Source organism: Coptis chinensis, chromosome 2 (genome assembly GCF_015680905.1).
Source record: "Coptis chinensis isolate HL-2020 chromosome 2, ASM1568090v1, whole genome shotgun sequence".
Classification (NCBI taxonomy): Eukaryota; Viridiplantae; Streptophyta; class Magnoliopsida; order Ranunculales; family Ranunculaceae; genus Coptis; species Coptis chinensis.
This window is the reverse complement of record NC_141457.1, coordinates 45,057,785-45,079,972: the sequence shown is the minus strand read 5'-3', so window position 1 is coordinate 45,079,972 and position 22,188 is coordinate 45,057,785. Positions and strand designations below refer to the sequence as shown.

Sequence of the window (22,188 nt, the reverse complement as noted above, 5' to 3'; positions counted from 1 at the left end):
TTTAATTCATGAATCACTTCCCAATGGTCTGTTTCGGGTTCGTTTAGATAATGAGGATCTGCTTCTAGGTTATGTTTTAGGTAGGATCCGATGTAGTTTTATACTGGGATACTGCCGGGACGATAGAGTTAAAATTGAAGTAAGTCGTTATGATTCAACCCGGGGGACACATAATTTATAGACTCCATAAACAAAGATTCAACGATTAAGTGGCTTTTCAACATTCCTCCCGTGCGGATACAATTGGAGGTTCCAAATTTCAAGAGACTTATTTTCTTTCAAGGAGTAGATTCGAATTAAGGTAAGGAATGACAAATATGAAAATAAGGGCCTCCGTTAAGAAAATTTGTGAAAAATGTCGATTGATCCGTGGGGGGGACTAATTATAGTAATTTGTTCCAACCCGAGGGCATAAACATAGACAAGGATAGTCTTTTTTTCTTAAAAGGGACTCTCCAAAGGACCCAATATACACAAATAAAGGATTAGTTTTGACATTAAATGGATATATCCAGATATCTTTGACTCATATTTATGAGATGATAAAAATGACAAAAACCATATAAAAAATTGGCTCATGTAAGAATGGACGTCGAATACCAAAAGGAGTTATTCATGTTCAAGCAAGTTTCAACAATACCATTGTAACGGTTACAGATATACGGGGTCGGGTAGTTTAAGTGGTCCTCAGCCGGTACTTGTGGCTTCAGGGGCACAAGAAGAGGGACCCCATTTATGCTCAAACCGCGGCCGCAAATGCTATTTGTACAGATAGTAGATCAGGGTATGCAACGAAAGCGAAAGTCATAATAAAGAGTCCCGGTCTCGGAAGAGATGCAAAGATTACGAGCCATTCGTAGAAGTGGTATACTATTAAGTTTTGTCGAGACGTAACCCCTATGCCACATAATGGATGTAGACCTCCTAAAAAAGACGTGTATAGAAATAAGAATTTAACGGGTTTCAAGAGAAATAAATGATTCAATGGTCTGATCAAATAATATTACTATGCTTCGAGAGGAAGTAGCAATATCTACTCGGACACTACAGATGGAAGTGTGTTGAATCAAGAGCGCATGACAAAGCGTCTTTGTTATGGTCGTTTTGTTCTGTCACGCGCTTATGAAAGGTCAAGCCGATACAATAGGCATCGCGATCGCGAAGGGCGTTGCTTGGAGAAATAGAAGGAACATGTATCACACGCAAAATCTGAAAAGATACCACATGAATATTCTACAATAGTAGGGATTGAAGAATCGATACATGAAATTTTAATGAATTTGAAAGAAATTGTATTGAGAAGTAATCAGTATGGAACTTGCGACGATTTATTTCGCGTCAAGGGTCCCGGATATGTAACTGCTCAAGACATCATCCCACCACCTTCCGTGGAAATCGTTGATACTACACAAAGATATAGCTAGGCTTACGGAACCAATTGATTTGTGTATTGGATTACAAATCGAAAGGAATCGTGGATATTGTATGAAAACACCAAATAACGCCAAAAGGAAGTTATCCTATAGATGTTGTATTCATGCCCTGCTCGAAATGCAAATCATAGTATTCATTCTTATGGGAATGGGAATGAAAAACAAGAGATACTTTTCTCGAAATATGGATGAACGGAAGTTTAACTCCTAAAGATGCACTTTACGAAGCCTCCGTAATTTGATTGATTTATTTATTCCTTTTCTACATGCAGAAGAGCAAGACACAAATTTAGAGGACAATCAAAACGGGGTTATTTTACCCTTTTTACTTTTCATGATGAATTGGATAAACTAAGAAAAACAAAAAAAAAGAAATGGAATTGAAATGTATTTTTATTGACCAATCGAATTGCCTTCGAGGACCTATAATTGCCTCAAAAGGTCCAATATACATACATTAGTAGACCTTTTGAATAAGAGTCAAGAAGATCTTATGAAAATTGAACATTTTCGCATAGAAGATGTAAGACGATATTGGGCATTCTACAAAAACATTTTGTAATTGATTTACCTAAGAATAACTAGAATAACTTTTAAATCCATTGGAATGGTTTCATCTTTTTTATAAAGAAAAATTTAGTTTTTATCTTCAAGACGATCCGTATATCGTATATTCAGAATAGATCCATAATTAAAGGGAATAGATGTATCTAGGGAAGATTCACTTCAAAGTGAATCTTCCCTAGATAACATACGCTAATGGTATTTTATTTCAGAGCGAATCAATTTGAAAAAGACCTAAAGTTAGAGATTTATCAATAGGTAATGTTGCCCCAATACCCAACCAAAGGGCTACTTTAACGGTACCAATAAAAAGACGGTTGTAGCTCTTTGACGGGTGAACGGGTTTTGGAATTTATTAACATTCTCCAACAAGGGTACTGTTAATAATCCTGGCTGGTACTTGAAACCATTAAAAGAACCCCCAATAACTTATTGGGTAATTGTCTGGGCATTTTTGAAATCTGAGGGAAGAAGTACCATTCGGTAATATTTCCAAAGGAGTAGCAAATGGATCTGCCGGTTCACCAATCATTGACGGCTCTAGAACCGCTAAACCTACGTTACATGCAATAGTACCTAAAATTACTACTGGAAAAATATATAAAAGATCATTGGGCCATCGCGGGGTTCGCCGTAATAATTATGACCCATCCCTTTTGCCAATTTAGCTCTTAATACTGGGATCGTTCAAGTCGGGTTTCTTTGTTATTGGGATAGGTGAATTCTTATAGATCCATCCCCCGAAGGAACCGGACATGATAATTTTTCATCATCCGGCTCGAGCAAGAATCAAAGGAATCAAAGAGATGCAATATAAAAAAAAAAATTGATATGTCATGCATATCAACACATATATGACTCTATGTAAGAAAAGATTTACCGATTCAATTTTACGGAGTTGCAACTACCCATCGCAAAGAATTCCATTTTTACAATTACAGGGAAATGCTCAATACCCACGTAGGCTTACAAATTTGATCATGATCAAGTGCTTTTTGGGTCGTCTCGTGCCTTACAATTTGTGTTTATCCCAAACATATCTCGAGTCATCTTACATACAAAGGATTTACTTGTTACTAATATAGTCTAGCCTCTGTTCTTCTTTAGATCCTTTGTTTCACTCCGATAGTATCATAGGTCGAATCGATCTGAGAGGAAATGAATGCATTTCCATACTATTAAGTAAGTAGAATAGATAGAATAGAATCTGGATCATCCCACATCCCTTATTTTACTAGATCTTCGAAGCTTTGTTCATGCACGACATGATTCGGTCCGATCATAGAAAAATTCTCCTCAAAGCGAACCAGCCTATCCTCTGTAAGGGGCTTACGTGGTGGTTGGAACAGAGACACATTTGGTTGTAAATTCCAATGTGGTGGATAAAATTATGGGTCTTTTGCATTTTGGTCCTACTATTAATAGCGAATTTAGGGTTTGGTTCACAATTAATCGTTTATTGCAGTTTGGTCCCAAATTGACATAGGTCCGTCTATACTTTCTTAATACCCAAATTACCCTAACACGTGTACTGCACGTGAAACTAATCAACAGTCATCACTTAACTGGTATTTTGCAGTTTGGTCCTAGTGATAATAGTGATATTAGGGTTTGGTCCTAGTGATAATAGTGATATTAGGATTTGGTCCACAATTAATTGTTTATTGTATTTTGGTCTCGTCAATCCATCTAAAATTTTATAATACCATATTTACCCTTAAAATCATTAGTCATCATTTAATCATTTGATTTTAATCAACGGCTCGTCTTACACCATGTGTATCTCAACTAACCGAGTCCCAAACTTACATTTTATATTCTTCATATCTTACCACCATAACCACTACCACCTTCTTCTCCACTACTCAATTATCACCTCATTCATCACCATTCCACAATCACCGCTATCTAGCTTTCTCAACTTTATACAAAGATAAAAATCATTTGTCCCAAGTAGTCAAAGCCAAAAGCAAGAGAGGCATTTTTTGTGCCTCACCTCAAGGCGTGGATACTAACATGAAATCGCTTATCACACTTTTGTGTGCTTTTAATTGAGGCACAAGGCGCGCGCCTTCTTAACTTTTACAATTTTTTCATTTTTTTTACAATTTTTGCTATTTGTGACACATTTACACTCAATCCAATTGTTGTATGGTACAAGAAATTTTACAAATTTAGTAAGTTTTATTCTGGAGTACACTCGAAACTTAATTTTGACTAGTTTTTGTTAAGTTGTATGGATTGAAAGAAAACACAAAGATGAATTAAATGAAGTTTTACGGGATTCTAAAATTTGAATCACATGTTCTATTTCATAAAGAACTCATTTGGCTCAATTCGATTAGTTAATTATTTTAGTTTATTGAAATTGAGCTAGATTGTTTTGAGAGATACGAGTTTTATTTTGCTTTTTACTTATTGCTTAAGATTTTTCTTTTAAATGACTACAATGGTTTCATGTTTACAATCACATAAAATTAATTTTAAAATTTGGCTAAGTAATTTAGTGATAATTCATGTCATATTTAATTTTTATTTTATTTTTTATTTGATTTATCTATTTTTTTTTATTACTCACTTCAAATCAAGCGTCATGCCACGCTCAGCGTCTTAGCCTAAGGCACAGAGAGGGTATTGCGCTTTAGGTGCGCTTTAACGCCTTGACTATACTGATTTGTCCTATTGAACTTAAAATACTATAAGACTACAAAAATTAATTTTGAATTAAAAAAATAAAAAATAAATAAATAATAAAAAAAAAAAGATTGGGTATTTGAAATTTCAACTTAAACTCCTTAATAAATGAGACAAAATTTTTAACAACTCTTATCTTAACTTTAAAAAAATAAATAAATAAATAAATAAAAAATGAGTAGTTGATTAGTAGTTGATTGTGTTAATGACGGACATTGTTGTTAGATAGTGGTGGTGGTGGCGATTCAGATTGTTATGGAGGGTGGAGGTGGTGGTGGAGTGGTATTCAAGAAAAAAAATGTTAATTGTCTAAAACCGTTGGATTGAATGAATGAGATGATGTCATGTGTAGTTTTTAGTAATTGGTCCCACTTTTAATAGCAATATTTGCAATTTGGTCCCACTTTTAATAACAATATTTGCAGTTTGGTCCTCAAATAAGTCACGTGTACGACATGTGCAGGGTATTATAGGCATTTTAGAAAATATATGGATGGAATAGACGTGGACCGTTCGGTCAACTCACGGTCAACACACTTTAACAGCAATTTGGGACCAAACTGCAATAAACGATTAATTGTGGACCAAACCCTAAATTCGCTATTAATAGTAGGACCAAAATGCAAAAGACCCTAAAATTATATATCTACACGGGCCAATAAATAGTTCAAGTCACACACTCCCATAATCCATCTTCTCTTCGGAGAATCCACTTCAACTATTCGTATTAAATAAATAATACAATATTTCGTAGTTGAAGGGAAATATCCAAACACATGTCTTATTCTTTGCAATAATCCATATTTATAGAAATGAAATACTATTGTTCTTTTCCAAAATTATATATGATTGATTACAAATATCTATGATATGCCTTCTCTATTCTATAAAGGACCAGAAATACCTTTGCTTGCGAATCATTGGGAAGTGCATTAACATAAATACGGCAAGAAGAAGAGGTAATACAAACGTGTGTAAACTATAAAAACGAGTCAAGGTTGATTGACCCACACTAGCACTTCCGCTGCGTAATAACTTCGACTAAGGGTGATCCTATTACAGGAATAGCATCAGGTGCGCTGTCACAATTTTTACTGCCCAATAACCAATTTGGTCCCGAGGTAAGGAATATTACACCAAAAGATGCAAATCAATACAGCCGGAACCACACCCGTAACCCAAGTCAATTCGCGAGGTTTTAAACCCGCCGGTGAGATACACACACACAAAATACGTGCAAGATCATCATTAGGACCATCATACTTTCGCCGACCATCGATGAACTGATCAGATTAACCAACCAAAGTTAGCTTCAGGTCATTATGTATTGAACAGAGGCAAAAGCGTCGGTAACGGTCGGACGATAGTAAAAAAGTCATGGCAAACCCGTAGCTACTTGTACTAAAAACAAGTAAGCGTAATCCCCTAGACAATAAAATATGTTGACATGAGGAGGAACATATTTACTAGTTATATCATCTGCAATCGCCTGAATCTCGAGGCTCTTCGAACCAATCATATACTTTATTGAGATAGGTAAACCAAGGGAACTCCCCCTCCTAGAACTGTATATGAGAATTTCATCTCATACAGCTCAAGCAGAAACACCCCAATACTGGTTGCAACGGATATGTAATAGAAAGTTTTAAACTTCTTCTTATTCTTAGTCCCCGGATTAAATTAAATCTTCTCTCAAGATAATCTGAAGGAAAAAACCCTCAAGCTTTTTTTGTGATGATAATGCCAAAATATCAAGTCGGCTCATTCGTCTTTATGTTGATATTTACAGGCCTCTTGAATCTTCTTTGTCCCTATTTTTATTTATTTTATTTATTGATAGGAATTCTCTTGTTGAGACCCTATGAATCGACTGAAACCTCAGATTCATACTAGAACCACGATGATTGAATAAAGCCCCCAAGCTAAGCCCAAAGGTTCTCTGAGTAAGAACCTTTTTATTATCACTTATTCAATTAATAGATGAAATAACTAAAAATTAGGAGAAACTTTTGTCCGTTCAATCCAAAATAAACAAATTTTGAAGGAAGAAACCCCTTTGATTTATAATTTTATAATTATAAATCTTTGAAATTTTTTTTTTGAGCCCAGTCGCGAGGTCTGAATAGTAGGTATGAATCATAGTTCAAGCATTTCTTGTTTCTTGTCTATTCCATATATTCCGTGCTCCAGATATAAAAATAAATATCCGACGAGGCAGAACCCATCTCTCTCAAGATGACAGACCTATTCTCTGTACTATCAATAGGATCAATTATAACAAGTCACACACTCATATTCCGGAAATAAAGAAACAAAGGAATTCCACGGTCGAACTACCAGAACGGCCTAGAAATCTGAACCCTAAGTGATTCGTTTTGGATTGAAAGGCCAGGACTTACTGATTTTTATGGACCTAATTCATTGAAATTCCATCCAAAGAAACGGAAGAATTATAAATCTCCAAAATAATAGCTAGGAATACCGCAAATAGAGCCATTGCGACTCCCATCAAAGGGGTAGTTCCCCACCCAGGAGCTACTTTCCCATATTCAGAATTCAATGGTTTCAATAAACTCCCTGCACCAGTTCGTCTTGGATGAGATCTAGAACTACCCTCAACGGTTTGTGTAGCTATAAATCCTATTGCATTGGCTGATATTGGTTGACTTTGTATACCATTCCATTGTAAATAAACGATCTTATCATAGATCCATTGTGGTCTTGAAATTTTATAATAATAATAATGGAAACAGCAACCCTGGTCGCCATCTTTATATCTGGTTTACTTGTAAGTTTTACTGGGTACGCCTTATATACCGCTTTTGGGCAACCCTCTCAACAACTAAGAGATCCATTCGAGGAACACGGGGACTAGTTAAAGTAATGAGCCTCCCTTTTTTGGAGGCTCATTACTTTACTTAAATTTAGATAATGTAAGATAATCAAAAATCATTTCGCCTTTTTAGTCGGAACCTTGGGTGGTTCTCGGAAAAATATAGCGAAAAAAATTATTCCTAGAGTCGAGACTAAGAGGAATGTATAAACCAAAGCTTCCATAAATTCGATCGTGGTTTACAATTATAACTTCCACACCTGTTCATTTGGGATCATCTCCCAGATTAAGAAAAGACAAGAGTCAAAGAAAGAGCGGTGATTCAAATCAAGATTTCTCTGGGACTCTATGTCAAAGTTAAATAAAAAAAAAATCCAATGGAGGTGAAAAATACAAGAGCAATGTTGTATCAGACTACCTGTCTCCTTGTAGTTGGATCTCCAAGTTTTTGGAAAGCTCCAAATTCCACTTGAGCATCCAAATCTGGGTCAATACCAGCAAAAACATCTCTGAACAGGGTTCTAGCACCATGCCAAATGTGTCCGAAAAAGAAGAGCAAAGCAAACGAAGCATGTCCAAAAGTGAACCAACCCCTCGGACTGCTACGAAAAACACCATCGGACTTCAAAGTAGCACGATCTAATTCAAAAATTTCACCCAATTGAGCACGTCTAGCATATTTTTTCACAGTAGCAGGATCACTATAACTGACTCCATCGAGTTCTCCACCATAGAATTCAACAGTTACTCCTACTTGTTCGACACTATACTTTGATTCTGCCCTTCTAAAAGGAACATCGGCTCTTACAATTCCATCTCCGTCTACCAAAACAACTAGAAATGTTTCAAAAAAGTCGGCATACGACGTACAAAAAAACTCACGCCCTTCTTTATCTCTAAAGACGGGATGTCCTAACCATCCAACAACTATTCCATCCCCGTTGTCCATTGAGCCCGCTCGAAACAATCCCCTTTGCTGGATTATTGCCAATGTAATCATAAAAGCTAATTTTTCGAATTTTTAGACCAAACTTCTGATAAACTCTGATTTTGGCTAGTCCGGCACTAATCCTTCGATATATTTCTTGCTGGAAGTATCCTTGATCCCATTGATAACGAGTCGGACCAAATAATTCGATCGGGGTAGTTGCTGAGCCATACCACATAGTTCCAACAACAACAAAAGCTGCAAAAAGACAGCAATAATACTACTGGAAAGGACAGTTTCAATATTACCCATACGTAATCCTTTGTATAGACGTTGGGGCGGGCGGACACTAAGATGGAATAGGCCGGCTAATATGCCCAACGTACCTGCTGCAATATGATGAGAGGCTATTCCTCCCGGAACAAAAGGATCAAAACCTTCTACCCCCCACGCAGGATTTACAGATTGTACTTTTCCAGTTAATCCATAAGGATCAGACACCCATATTCCAGGACCATACAAACCTGTTACATGAAATGCACCAAACCCAAAGCAAGCTAACCCTGAGAGAAATAAATGAATTCCAAAGATCTTGGGCAAATCCAAAGAGGGTTTGCCTGTACGTTCATCAGAGAATATTTCTAGATCCCAATATACCCAATGCCAGATAGCGGCCAAGAAGCACAAACCAGAAAACAAAATATGTGCCCCGGCCACACCTTCGTAACTCCAAATACCCGGATTCGTTATAGCCCCTCCTGTAATACTCCAGCCGCCCCACGAATTGGTTATTCCTAAACGAGTCATGAAGGGTATAACGAACATACCTTGTCTCCACATTGGATCAAGGACAGGGTCAGAGGGATCAAAAACTGCTAATTCATATAGAGCCATCGAACCGGCCCAACCAGAAACGAGAGCTGTATGCATTATATGTACAGCAAGCAACCGACCGGGATCATTCAATACGACGGTATGAACACGATACCAAGGCAAACCCATGGAAATACCCCTTTATCAAAGAAAAAAAGACACTATGTAACTTTATCGCATTGGAAAAGACTATTTTATGGACCTCTCCCTTTCGGTGGATTATTTCGGAGCGGGGGTTAATATTTATTTAATTCCATTTCGTTGGTAATAATGGAACAATTCTGTTCGTAGGAACAAAGATAAGCAGATCTATTCTATACCCAATAAGTACCAATACGCAATGGGGGGTTGGTCCCATTTTCTATGAGCGAATGCATCGATACTTGTTCATCATTCGAACAGCCTGACCCATTCATAATAATTTTCCTTTATTCATTTCGTCTTACTCTATGAACTTTCCAATCTAGGGGTAAAATATGACATTACGTTTCCACATCAAAGTAAAATATAGTACTTAAATCCCCTTTCTTTCAGTTGATGCCTATTGGTGTTCCAAAAGTACCTTTTCGGAGTCCTGGAGAGGAAGATGCAGTTTGGATTGACATATAGTGCGACTTGTCAAACATATTGGGCCATATGGGATTTTCCCGTTCTCTCTCCCGATCGAGATACCCTCCGTTTCGCCCAAAAAAGATTGCTTGAACCATCAATAATTTGGAGCGTGAAGTGCAATTCGATCCATTTTTGGGGGGGATCAAGATCAATATTAATATTTTCCATTATAAAAATTTATGGTTGGCTTGGCTGGACCAATAAAATGAAGTATCCAGGCTCCGTTCAGAAAATACCCAACTGCTAATATATGTATGATTACCAGTTGTATCATAAGTAATTACTTTATAGCATATGGGCGATCTCAAACTGCCAATCAATGAAATAATATGATGACTACATCGAATATTTGTCGTAAGAAAGGCATGAAATGAATTGAAAAAAAAAATGTCGTACCAAAAAAAGTGGTATTGGGATCATTTGTCCTATATGTGCAAATTGAAATAGGGAGGATCTTTACCCGGAGTAGAACATAAACCTAAAATAATTGAGGAGGCCTATTCAGGAACAAGAAAATTACATCGTAATTTGGATTTCGATGAAACAATACATCAATGAGAGTTTAATTCGATAAGTTTAGTGGATTCTTTTTTACGGAGAGGCTAGCAAAAAAGAATCTTTCTTAAAAAAATAGAAAGAAAAAGCCCCTTCGTTAGGAAGTAGAAAAGCCCTACTATAAAAAAGAAGGTGGGCTGGAATCAACACATTGATTCTTTTTTCGCAATTTTTTGAACCGTATGCATCCAAAGGTGCGTGTACGGTTCCTAAGGGATAAAATTTTGTCCTAATCAACCGACTTTATCGAGAAAGATTAATTTTTTTAGGCCAAGTGGTTAATAGCGAGATTTCAAACCAAATTATTGGTCTCATGGTATACCTCAGTATAGAGGATGAGACCAAGGATCTTTATTTGTTTATAAACTCTCCCGGCGGGTGGATAACCCCCGGAGTATCCATTTATGATACTATGCAATTTGTGCCACCAGATGTACATACAATATGCATGGGATTAGCCGCTTCAATGGGATCTTTAATCCTGGTCGGAGGAGAAATTACCAAACGTATAGCATTCCCTCACGCTTGGCGCCAATGAGTTTTTTATTTGATAGAAAAAAGAAGACTATGCCTTCGCAATATAAATATGAATAATATATAATAATGTTAAGTAATAATAGCATGGCACTTCGAGTTCGATATGAACAAACCTTTTTTGTTTTTTCATAACATGAGATTATGTATCGGGCGAGTAATATGAGAAAAAGGTTTTCCGATTTGATCTTATCTATCCGGGGTTCATTTCAGCGTCACAAACTTTTTTGTTTTCACACCAGAAGTCTCTTTCCGATATTATGAAAGAGTACTAAAACGAAAAAAAAAAAAAAAAAGAGAATTTTTTACTTATACTTATTTGATTTGATCGGATCAAAAAAAAAACTTTGGGATTGCTGAATCACATCACATACTGGATAAATTCGAAATATAAAAAGCAACGGAACCATCATAGTATTTTTTAACTCTACCGAAAAGAAGGGTGGTAAATGGATCACTTAACAAGATGATTTGGTTCTGATTCCATTCTAGAGCCGTATGCAATGCACAAAAAATGCCCGTACGGTTGTTCAATTATATATTCTTTTTTCTTCGTGTTATTCTTTACCTCTTTCCGTCGTCCGATCGTACGAGATTGAGGAACCATTCATTATGTTATATCATCAGGGTAATGATCCACCAACCTGCTAGTTCTTATTATGAGGCACAAACAGGAGAATTTGTCCTAGAAGCGGAAGAACTGCTGAGACTCCGCGAAATCCTCACAAGGGTTTATGTACAAAGAACGGGTAACCCTTTATGGGTTGTATCCGAAGACATGGAAAGAGATGTTTTTATGTCAGCAACAGAAGCCCAAGCCCATGGAATTGTTGATCTTGTAGCGGTCGAAAATACCGGTGATTTCACGTAAATCCACGATTCTATTTTGATTTGAACCATAATTCGAATGAACCTAAATTTTATCTTCTTGCCGGGGCAAAATAAGGTAAAATGAAATAAATTCAATCAATAGTAAATATAAATAATTCATAATCATCCGGTTAGGATTGATCTAAACCAGCCCATTTTATATTTTATATGTGATTCAGATTCAGAATGCCAACTATTAAACAACTTATTAGAAACACAAGACAGCCAATAAAAAATGTAACAAAATCCCCCGCCCTTCGGGGATGTCCTCAGCGTCGAGGAACGTGTACTAGGGTGTATGTGCGACTCGTTCAAATCATGAACTGGAAAAAAGAAAGGGAAAATTTTTTCCAGTATCAATGACCAGTACCAATGAATAGGATGGAATAATTCCATTCAATATATAAAAAAAACCACTGTGTATGAAATTTATGGTTTCCATTGGTGCAAATCCAATCACCTCAATTGGAGATGAGAAGCAATTCCCCAGTGGTAGCAAATGGTTATCCATTAAGCGGGGGAAATAGTATTTAAGAAGCAAAAGAAACACGCTCCGCTCTTGCAAGAACGGACTAACAGGGTCAGCTACCTAGCCAACCTTTATAATTAAATACCGTTACTGTATGGGTAGATCTCATTGTGAAAAGACCTATTGCTGGATAATTCATGGGTAGAGTCAAAGAATGTGAACTGTACAAGTTACTAATAACATTGATTAAATGAGGGAAGAGGCTCCGGTGTATAGAAAGGACCTCACCGTTTAAGAAGCAACCATAGAAACGAAGGAACCCACTTTTTTTTATCCATTTACCCTTACTACTTTATATTTATAATATACTCAACCTAATTTACAATTTATTATTATTATTTTGTTTAGTATCAATATAATTTCTTTTTTCGAGGTTAAATGTCTGGAAAATCGTGGTTGGGAAGGTCATAGTAGCAAAATCCATTGGAATTTTTTTTATACATTGGAAGAATCCGTTTTGTTATTAATAGACCAGGAAAGGGGAAAAGAATGACTGAAAGAAAAAAATCAATTAGTTATTCATTAAAGTTTAACTTGATTCAATGACTAGAATTAGACGAGGGTATGTAGCTCGGAGACGTAGAACAAAAATTCGTTTATTTGCATCAACCTTTCGGGGGACTCATTCAAGACTTACTCGAACTACTATTCAACAGAAAATAAGGGCTTTGGTTTCTGCTCATCGGGATAGGGGCAGGCAAAAGAGAAGTTTTCGTCGTTTGTGGATTACTCGTATAAATGCAGCAATTCGCGAGATGGGGGTATCCTATATTTATAGTATATCCATAAATGATCTATACAAGAGGCAGTTGCTTCTTAATCATAAAATACTTGCACAAATAGCCATATCAAATACGAATTGTCTTTACATGATTTCCAATAAGATCATTAAATAAGGAGATTGGAAGGAATACACTGTAATGATTTAAACGGGGCCCCGGAGAATGAGCTCCGGGAAGGTAGAGTAAAAATTACTATTTAATATAATTATAATAAAGATAAAATAGTAAAAATGAATGAGCACGTTTCAAAAAAAAAAGGGGGGGTATCTTTTTTACTTTAATTTTTTCTTATGACGTGACAATCAAATCTGGATTCTCTAATTTTTTGAACAAAAAATCAATCTGAGTTGGGGTTCGGAATGGAATTTTTATTCAATTGTAATTGAGGATATAGGTTTATCTATTTATTTCTAGTTCGAGGACCCGCAGTTCTAGGAGTTGACTCAGTTCTCTCAAATTGTTTCTCATTATTAAGAAAAGGTAACAAAGATAAAATACGAGCTTGTTTTATAGCACTAGTAATTAATCGTTGTTGTTTCAAAGTCAATCTATTCACTCGTCTAGATAATATTTTTCCTTGTTCACTAATAAATCTACTAATTAAACTCATGTTTCTATAATCAATTCGATCCCCCGACCCAATTGGGGGCAAACGCCTACGAAAAGATCGCTTGGATTTAAGAAAAAGTCGCTTGGATTTATCCATGGTTTATTCCTTATCTTTAAAATCCTATTTATTAATTCTAATTTTATTGGGGATCCGACCGAAATAGGAATAGTATTGTTTTATTTTTATAGTTTGTTTATATAATATATATATAAATTATGTAATTTTAATTTATTACTGTTCCTTGGAGTGGAGAGGTTACACACGTGTTCCGCTTTATCTATTTCTTTATCTCCCCATGAATCGTATGCTTGTAACAACAGGGACAAAATTTTCTCAATTCCAATCGATTAGGCGTATTGTGTCGATTCTTTTGAGTAATATATCTGGAAATGCCCCGCGATTCCTTATTAATACCGTTTCGGACACAACTGTTACATTCCAAAATAACTATTACTCTGACATCTTTGCCTTTGGCCATAAACCTCCTTTCTTTTGCTTTTGGATTCACTCAACTCTTTTATTTTCAATCCGAAAGGAAGAAAAAAAGAAGTTGCTAATTAGAAATCCAATTCTGAAATATTTCATTGCAATCAATAGAGAATAGAGAAATAATAAGTAATACAATTATTTCTAACTATAAATTAGTTCTAATCTAATACCAGTATAGTATTTCATTTAAGTATCTTGTATGCTTTTGTTGTCCTCGACCCTTAATTTCCATTTCTGTTCTCTGTCTATTAATTCAACCTGAACCCGAATTTTGTTGCGGGCGAATCTTCTTTGATTCTTTCTCTTTCCTTCTTTTTTTATCCTAAAAAAAATGACAGCAAAGAACAAAACAAAGAAAGGGGGAGCACAGATAATTTATTGTATCTCTAATCTTTTTCATCCGTAACTAGAATGAAAAAAATGGGAATGTCAACGCATCTGGGAATAAACGATTGATCTCTATCAATAGACCTGCTAAAGACCCGAACCATAGAGTGCTTAACACAGGTGCCACGGAGAGATATGTTTTTATGTCTCGCATTGAAAATCCTCCTTTTTTTATTGTAATACATATATGATCAGATACATATGTAGTTAAGGATCACTTTTATTTGTACGCGGCATCCCTAACTAAAATGGATATATATAACGACCCGGTGGATGATATTTCCCTTTCTTTACAACAGAAAAAGACGCCACCTTACTTTATTGGGCATTACTGATATAATTTTATTTATATTATATGTTATATGTGTTGTATGAGAATATGTTATATGATACGAAAAAGAATAAATGCCAAGCAAGATAAATTGTATATCAATGGAGGAAATTACGATGTTGAAAACAAGACGGGAATTCTCTACAATGACACTGTAGTCCAATTGAAAGGGATGTAGCGCAGCTTGGTAGCGCGTTTGTTTTGGGTACAAAATGTCACGGGTTCAAATCCTGTCATCCCTATCTATTACTTCTACTATGTGCAGTAATGAAGGATCAATTGAGATCAATGAAAATTGAACATACATAATCTTTTATGATACTATATGCATATGCATGCAAGGTGGGGGTTACAAAAAAATCCCTTTATTTTTTATTTACGGTATTTTATATTGTGATAAGAAAGCGCTCTTAGTTCAGTTCGGTAGAACGCGGGTCTCCAAAACCCGATGTCGTAGGTTCAAATCCTACAGAGCGTGATTCTGTTCTTCTTAGGTCGAATTACAATGAAATAACTTTACTAACTTGAGCAGACGCCTGAATTTGACCTCCTGCGGATTAAAGAAAGGAGGAGGTCAATCAAAAAACGAGATATTATTTAAAAACAGATGTTATTTAATCAAAGGTCCAACTGATCGCCCCGTCTGTATTGCAAATATGCAGTTACGAATAATCCAGCCAAAGTAATAGGAATTAAACCTAACACGATTCCAAATAGTAAAACTTCAATCATTTCAATTTGTTTGAAAGGGTAAAAGGGGGGAGGTAATATCTATCCCTAAATATTAATCCAAATCGCCCATGAATCTCAATAACCAAGAATTTATAATTTACGTAGTAAGGAACTATGGACTACCTGGAATCTTAAAAAAAGATTTCAATTTATGAATTGTTCATTCAATCAATTTCAAATAAGTCGTATCTTGCTCAGACCAATAAATAAAGCTGAGGTTATAGTTGAAGCCGCCAGTAGAAAACCGAAATAACTAGTTATAGTAGGCATGAAGGAACTAAACGGGATACTTTTTATTTATACATATGCTCATCAAACACTTACCTAAGTTTCTATTTTTGAGAAATACAAGATAAGAAAAAGACCAATTGACAAAATAAGACCCAATCCAATCGAAAGCTGTTGATTTATAATTCATTATTCATTTCATTATAGACGGCACAAACAAAGTTATAGTGACAGAAGTAAAAATATATCGGTTCATCATCTTTGACATCTACCGATCCCACGATTCCGACTCAACGGATTTATTGAGCAACTCTTGAATAAAGTAATAGTAAAAAAAACTTTGTCATGTAACTTCATTTACTAATAATATAAATTATAAATAATAATAAAAAAAAGTAAAGAGTTAAAGTAAAATAAAAGGTGTTATGTTATAAGGCCCTCGTTCCAAACAAAATATAAAATGGAGTCGATACAATTGAAAAAGAAAAGAAACGATCCAAATAAAAAAGAAATCTAAAATCTAAATCATTTTAGAAATTTTATTTCGTAGTGATTCAATATAGTATAGAGTTTAATTTGTATTACTAGGCTCATTAATTGCACATCGAATGAGAAGAGCAAAAGTATCGTACGATGGCTCGCAAAAATAAAATTTAATAAAACATGCTATATTTCGCATGTTTTATTAAATTTTATGAATTATGGGAATACAACCCGTCAGACTGACACCTTATTTGATCCTTTGTTTATAGTCCAAAGTTAGTAATGGAAAGAAATCCTATATTACAGGAATTAAATATTGAATGGCAAATGTTTCTGTATAGATTAAGGAATAAGAAGGGAAGAAAAGAATTATGTACCAATTTTTTTAGATACTGGTTGAAATTTAAATTGCATTGTTGTGTCAGAAGAAGGATAGCTATACTTATTTGGTATACTCTAAAGACGCCTTCGGTACACTATTGACGATCTCACAAAGATAAAGGACCAGTGGGTTTTGATTTACTGATCCCATCTTTCACGGAATCGATCCCCTCTTTGACTGTATAAGAATATGTGGAGCTCAAAGATGTCTGGAAGCACGGGAGAACGTTCTTTTGCTGATATTATCACCAGATTCGATCTTGGGTTATTCATAGCATTACTATACCTTCCCTATTCATTGCGGGTTGGTTGTTTGTCAGCACGGGTTTAGCTTTACGATGTGTTTGGAAGTCCTCGCCCAAACGAGTATTTTACAGAGAAACCGACAAGGAATTCCATTAATAATAAGCTGGGCGTTTTGATTCTTTGGCGAACTCGATGAATTTAGTAGATCCTTTTAGGAGGTCCCAATGACTATAGATCGAACCTATCCAATTTTTATAGTGAGATGGTTGGCTGTTCCTGATTTGGTGGCTGTACCTCTACCGTTTTTTTTGGGGTCAATATCAGCAATGCAGTTCATCCAACGATAAACCTAATCCGAATTATAGAGCTATGACACAATCAAACCCGAACGAACAAAGTGTTGAATTGAATCGTACCAGTCTTTTTCTTGGGGTTATTACTCATTTTGTACTTGCTGTTTTATTTTCCAATTGTTTCTTCAATTAAGAGAAGAAAAGAGAATAAATTATATTATCCCATTCGGAAGGATTTCATCTCATAATTATCCATGACTGTTTATGTCTCTAGCATGACCACTTGATGAAATGTGGAGGGAAGTGGGATAAATGGCGATACTCTTGGAAGGATTCCTCTTTGGCTTATAGGTATTGTAGCTGGTATTCTTGTGATCGGTTTAATAGGTGTTTTCTTTTATGGTTCATATTCTAGATTGGGTTCATCCCTGTAGTAGTAATTGTATGGACTTTGTTGTAGACATTAAAAGTAAGAACTCAACGGATCTCCCCTCGAATTCGGGGGTGAGATCCGATGAGTTCTTACTTTTAAATGATACTTTTTTTTTTCATTTCATAACATAAACGTTTAAAATTGATCCAGTCAACACAGTCACACCATAAAAATTCGGATTGAAAAAAAAAATGAATAATATTCTTCGCAACCTACATGCTAGTATATTATTTGCGGTGGAATAGAATACAAGTAAATCCCAATAGCTTGCAGAAAAACAGTATAAACAAAGAAAAGGCTTTTCATTATTATTTTTGACCATATATAATTGCATCGATCAACAAGAAGTTTAGTATTTTTATCAACTTAATGTTTCGAAATACACGGCTCTATAAATTCATTTTGGACAATTGAACCTTCTCGAACTGTTTCTTTTTAAGAACCAAAAAGATTTGTGCGAATAACATATGCCAAGAATAAAAAGACCTTGGACACGTGATGGGTCTTGAAGTACTATTTTGCATCTCCCTAACCAAATCCACCCACATTGGGATTGCTCGTTAATGGTTGATCAAGCTTGATGGATTCACCCTCTGAAAGAAGAAGTTCTGGTCCCGGGGTATAATATCAACGATCGGTGTCCGTCGGATGCATCCGCTATGGTTATTTCATACCCCCTTTTTCTTTACGTACTATTTTGCTTACTATACGATCTTTGTAGCATTATAGACTGTATTGTTACTCTTCCATCGGGATAAATCTGACCCCTTCCCTATTACCGCCCAATATATAGGATATTTTAAGAAGTAAGCGTCTTTCTTAGTAACGGTCCGGAGACAAAATAGGAAAGGTGATTTCACTATATTTCTGACCAGGAACAGGACCTATCACAAGAATATTTTTTTTAGTAGGACGATAACTCTGAAAAGACAGATTGCCCATCTTTTGTTTCATTTCGGAGAAATACGATCGGGGGGGCTAATTCAAACCCCTTGGGTAAAATAAGAACAACACCTACATTCAAAGAACCCCTTTTACCATTAGAAAGAACTTGCTTCAGTTGGATATCATAAGGAATTCTAACAACTGCTACAAATACAAGATGTCGGGAAGTACTTGCTTGTGGAACCTCAATATCCACGGGCTTATTAGCTAAATGACAATTGGCGCATACAATACGCCTTGCTTCTCGTGGATTTTCATAACTCTGTTGTGCAAAAATGGGATATGCATGTGAAATAGATGTCCGAAGTTATTACATATATAAATATAATGATCGATCACGAAATGAATCGATTCATCTGTTCCTTTATCCAAGAAAAAATATTTATATTTTGCATGGTCCAATCATTCATCCCAAAAATTTCTACAATAAATTTGGTAGGTTGCTAGTAGAGTTCCCTATCCACGATTCTGCTATTTTACTGGAATCCAGGAGGAATTTCCTGGATGGGTAGAAACATAAAGAATAAGTAATACTTTTAATGGTTTGTTTATGTACGAAGATCTAGATTCAGATCAACGGATCATTCTTTAGTCATTCATTGAATGATAAATCACTACAAGTGACGGAGATACACGATTTAAATAACGGAAGATCCAATATTTTAAAATTGTATCTAGAATGACTGGAAAGGTGGAAACAAGATCAGATATAATTTGATTGTTATGAGAAAATCCAAAATCCTTGTAGACAAAACCAATCATTAATTCCCAGTCGTGAGGTGAATGGAATCCAATACATAAATCAGTTAATAAAAGAATAAAAAAAGCTTTTATTGTGTCGCTTAAGTTATAGAAAAATTCCCGAACCCAAGAATTAATAATAACAAGTTCTTTATTACCCGAATAGAATAACCACTTAGAATAGCGAAACTTATTATATTAGTCGAAAAATGTAAAATGGTATGGATATAACCCTCATTGTGCATCTTGACCAATTGTATCGTTTCTTTGTGTATTCCTATAGAAAGCGTTTGTATATGTGTATCCGGGTATTCCTTTACCATTTCGTCCAAAAGGAATAGTTCTTCTAATTCTATAAATTTTTCTAGAACGCCCTTTTCTTGAATATCATTTAAAAACTTGGATTGCCAAGATTCCACCAATTAGTCACCAAAGATTCCATACTTTTATTAAATGAGAGAGAAATCCACCAGGGCAAAAATACTATAGATGCAAGATATAGAAGGGGGGTGCAAGCTTTCTTTTTTGACATTTTTAATCTGTGAATTGCTAATGAAACCACCTCATTCCTCGACTCTATCCAATCTGATATTTCCATGAAACACGAGTTCTATAACAAGGTATTGAATCTATAGATCTACTCCCTCCCTTTTTCATTAATTGGTTAGTCCTTGGATCTGGAAACAATATGTTGTTTTATTATTTCTTCATTCAAGCAACTTCATCCTTTCGATGAATCCCTCATCGAGCCACTTAAAAAAAAGCTTTTTGGATTTCGAGGCAAAAGAACCCCTTAGATCAATTATTTCTAAAAATTTAGCGGCTACCCATAGACCGGGAATAATTGAGGGAAATTTCAGAAAAATATGGATATGATAAAATCAAAAACGAGTAGCAAAAAAAGAGAGAAATAGAATGATTATAGTTATAAACGACCCGATTTTTCGATCCTCTGTTTTGAGCGCTCTGAAAAAACTTAAGCTAAGTTGTTATATAACAAAATTTATGAGGTCCTTACTCAATGCTGCGAAAGCATTAATTCTTCAATTCATTTCAAAATATCTTCTCACTATCTGTTCAAGAATATTATATGCCAATTTGCTTTAGAATCAGTGATACTGAGTATTGGAAAGTTGAACTGTATGCCAGATCCTTTCCCATTCCTATGCAGCTGGAACTGTATGTCAATTCTTTCAAACTGCGATTATCCTCGATGGGTTAAGCCTTTAGGGAATCTGACCATACTAACTGTTCAGTAAACTATATGCCAGTTTGACTTGGAGCAAGAGATAGTGTTCTTGAGAGCCTGAATTGTATGCCAGTTCCTACTGCTATCGAAACATCAACATAGGAGTTGTTGGGAAGATCTGGGTTGGATCCAGATCCTAGCACGCAAATCATGGGCCTGGAACAGTATCGGCATGATGGCGCTGAGGAAGACTCCCCCACTGCTGTTCTGGCGATAACCTATTTATTTTTTAAATAAATAGGACCTATCGTTATTAAACACAGTGTCGTGCTCATGGCACCAAGTTACTTTCACAAAGACATATGACTCTATTGCGATCGAACTCCTAATTACAGTTAACTTGAATGGCTCCCATGATATCCTGATTAGATTCTAGTCATGCCTCATTTTAATCTGTTTAGCCTACTAGGGTTACATGTTGTTGTTCCAAATGAACTTTGGGGGCATCAGGGGTAGAGCATGCATAGTAAAACATGTCATAGAACATAAAGTGCTTCTAATGTTTACATAAACTAGAAGAGCTATAGAGCTCAGTAAGTAAATTGCATGTGAGCTACATAGCTCAATATGATAGATCCATAGAATAATTGTTAAAAAATAATTGTTTATGTGAATCATCAACTGAAAAGCTTATGAAGCAGGGGTAGAATCAAACTTCGGTTCACCATCAGTGCTTGCTATTACACCATCGTCAGGAACTCGAGTTTCACTCTCAAGAACAGATTGTGTTGTTAGATTAGCTGGAACGGTTGAAGGCTGAACAGAACACTCACCTGAAACTTGAACTGGCAGAAAAGGAAGTTGAATGGGAGGCATGTCATCATCGGTGTCTTCTTCAGAGGATGAGGAGGCATCAAGCATAAGTTCTTCCTGGATAGCTGAGATACTGGTGTCTAGATCATGAAACAAGATGAAAGGGTTGGTCACTCGCCCCTGAGCATCCAACTGATAGACATATCCAGTAGCCTCAATAGCCTCCTCAAACTTAACTTGTCTGGTAGCATAGAAAGACTCTCGAGAAACATCAAGTACTCTCAGTGCAAAGCAAATGGCATTTTTCAGCTGACCTCTTCTTCACCTCCTTCACCACTTGATAATAGAAATCAGAGGTCTCTACCAGGAGGTCACCAGTCTTCTTATCAGAGCGAAGACGTTTCTCTTTTAGTGCCCTCTCATAACCTGACATGACCTCATTTGCATGGGCAATGGCTTGCCCAAGGGTCCTCATCTCGGTGTTCCTACGGTTAAGTTCCCCTTGGACTTGGTCATGTTTTGCTTGTAGGGTAGTGAAGTGGGTGCGTAGTTCCAAGAACTTCACTTTCCAAGTGGCAGCATCAGCAGCTCTTTTTTGGGCTTTTTCCAGAAGCTTCGAAGGTTGGAGATAGTGTCTCTCATATTCTTGAAGCCAGTATCAAATTTCTTCTCTTTCGCCA

The 22,188-nt window shown here is 35.8% G+C and overlaps 2 non-coding genes across 2 annotated transcripts; both read left to right on the top strand.

Annotated features, from left to right (window-relative positions):
• The first annotated feature begins 15,192 nt into the window (after nucleotides 1–15,192).
• Nucleotides 15,193–15,266, top strand: TRNAP-UGG (transfer RNA proline (anticodon UGG)). The gene has a single exon. It is a non-coding gene; the product is annotated as a tRNA-Pro (tRNA).
• Nucleotides 15,267–15,428: 162 nt separating this feature from the next.
• Nucleotides 15,429–15,502, top strand: TRNAW-CCA (transfer RNA tryptophan (anticodon CCA)). Its single transcript has one exon. It is a non-coding gene; the product is annotated as a tRNA-Trp (tRNA).
• Nucleotides 15,503–22,188: the final 6,686 nt, after the last annotated feature.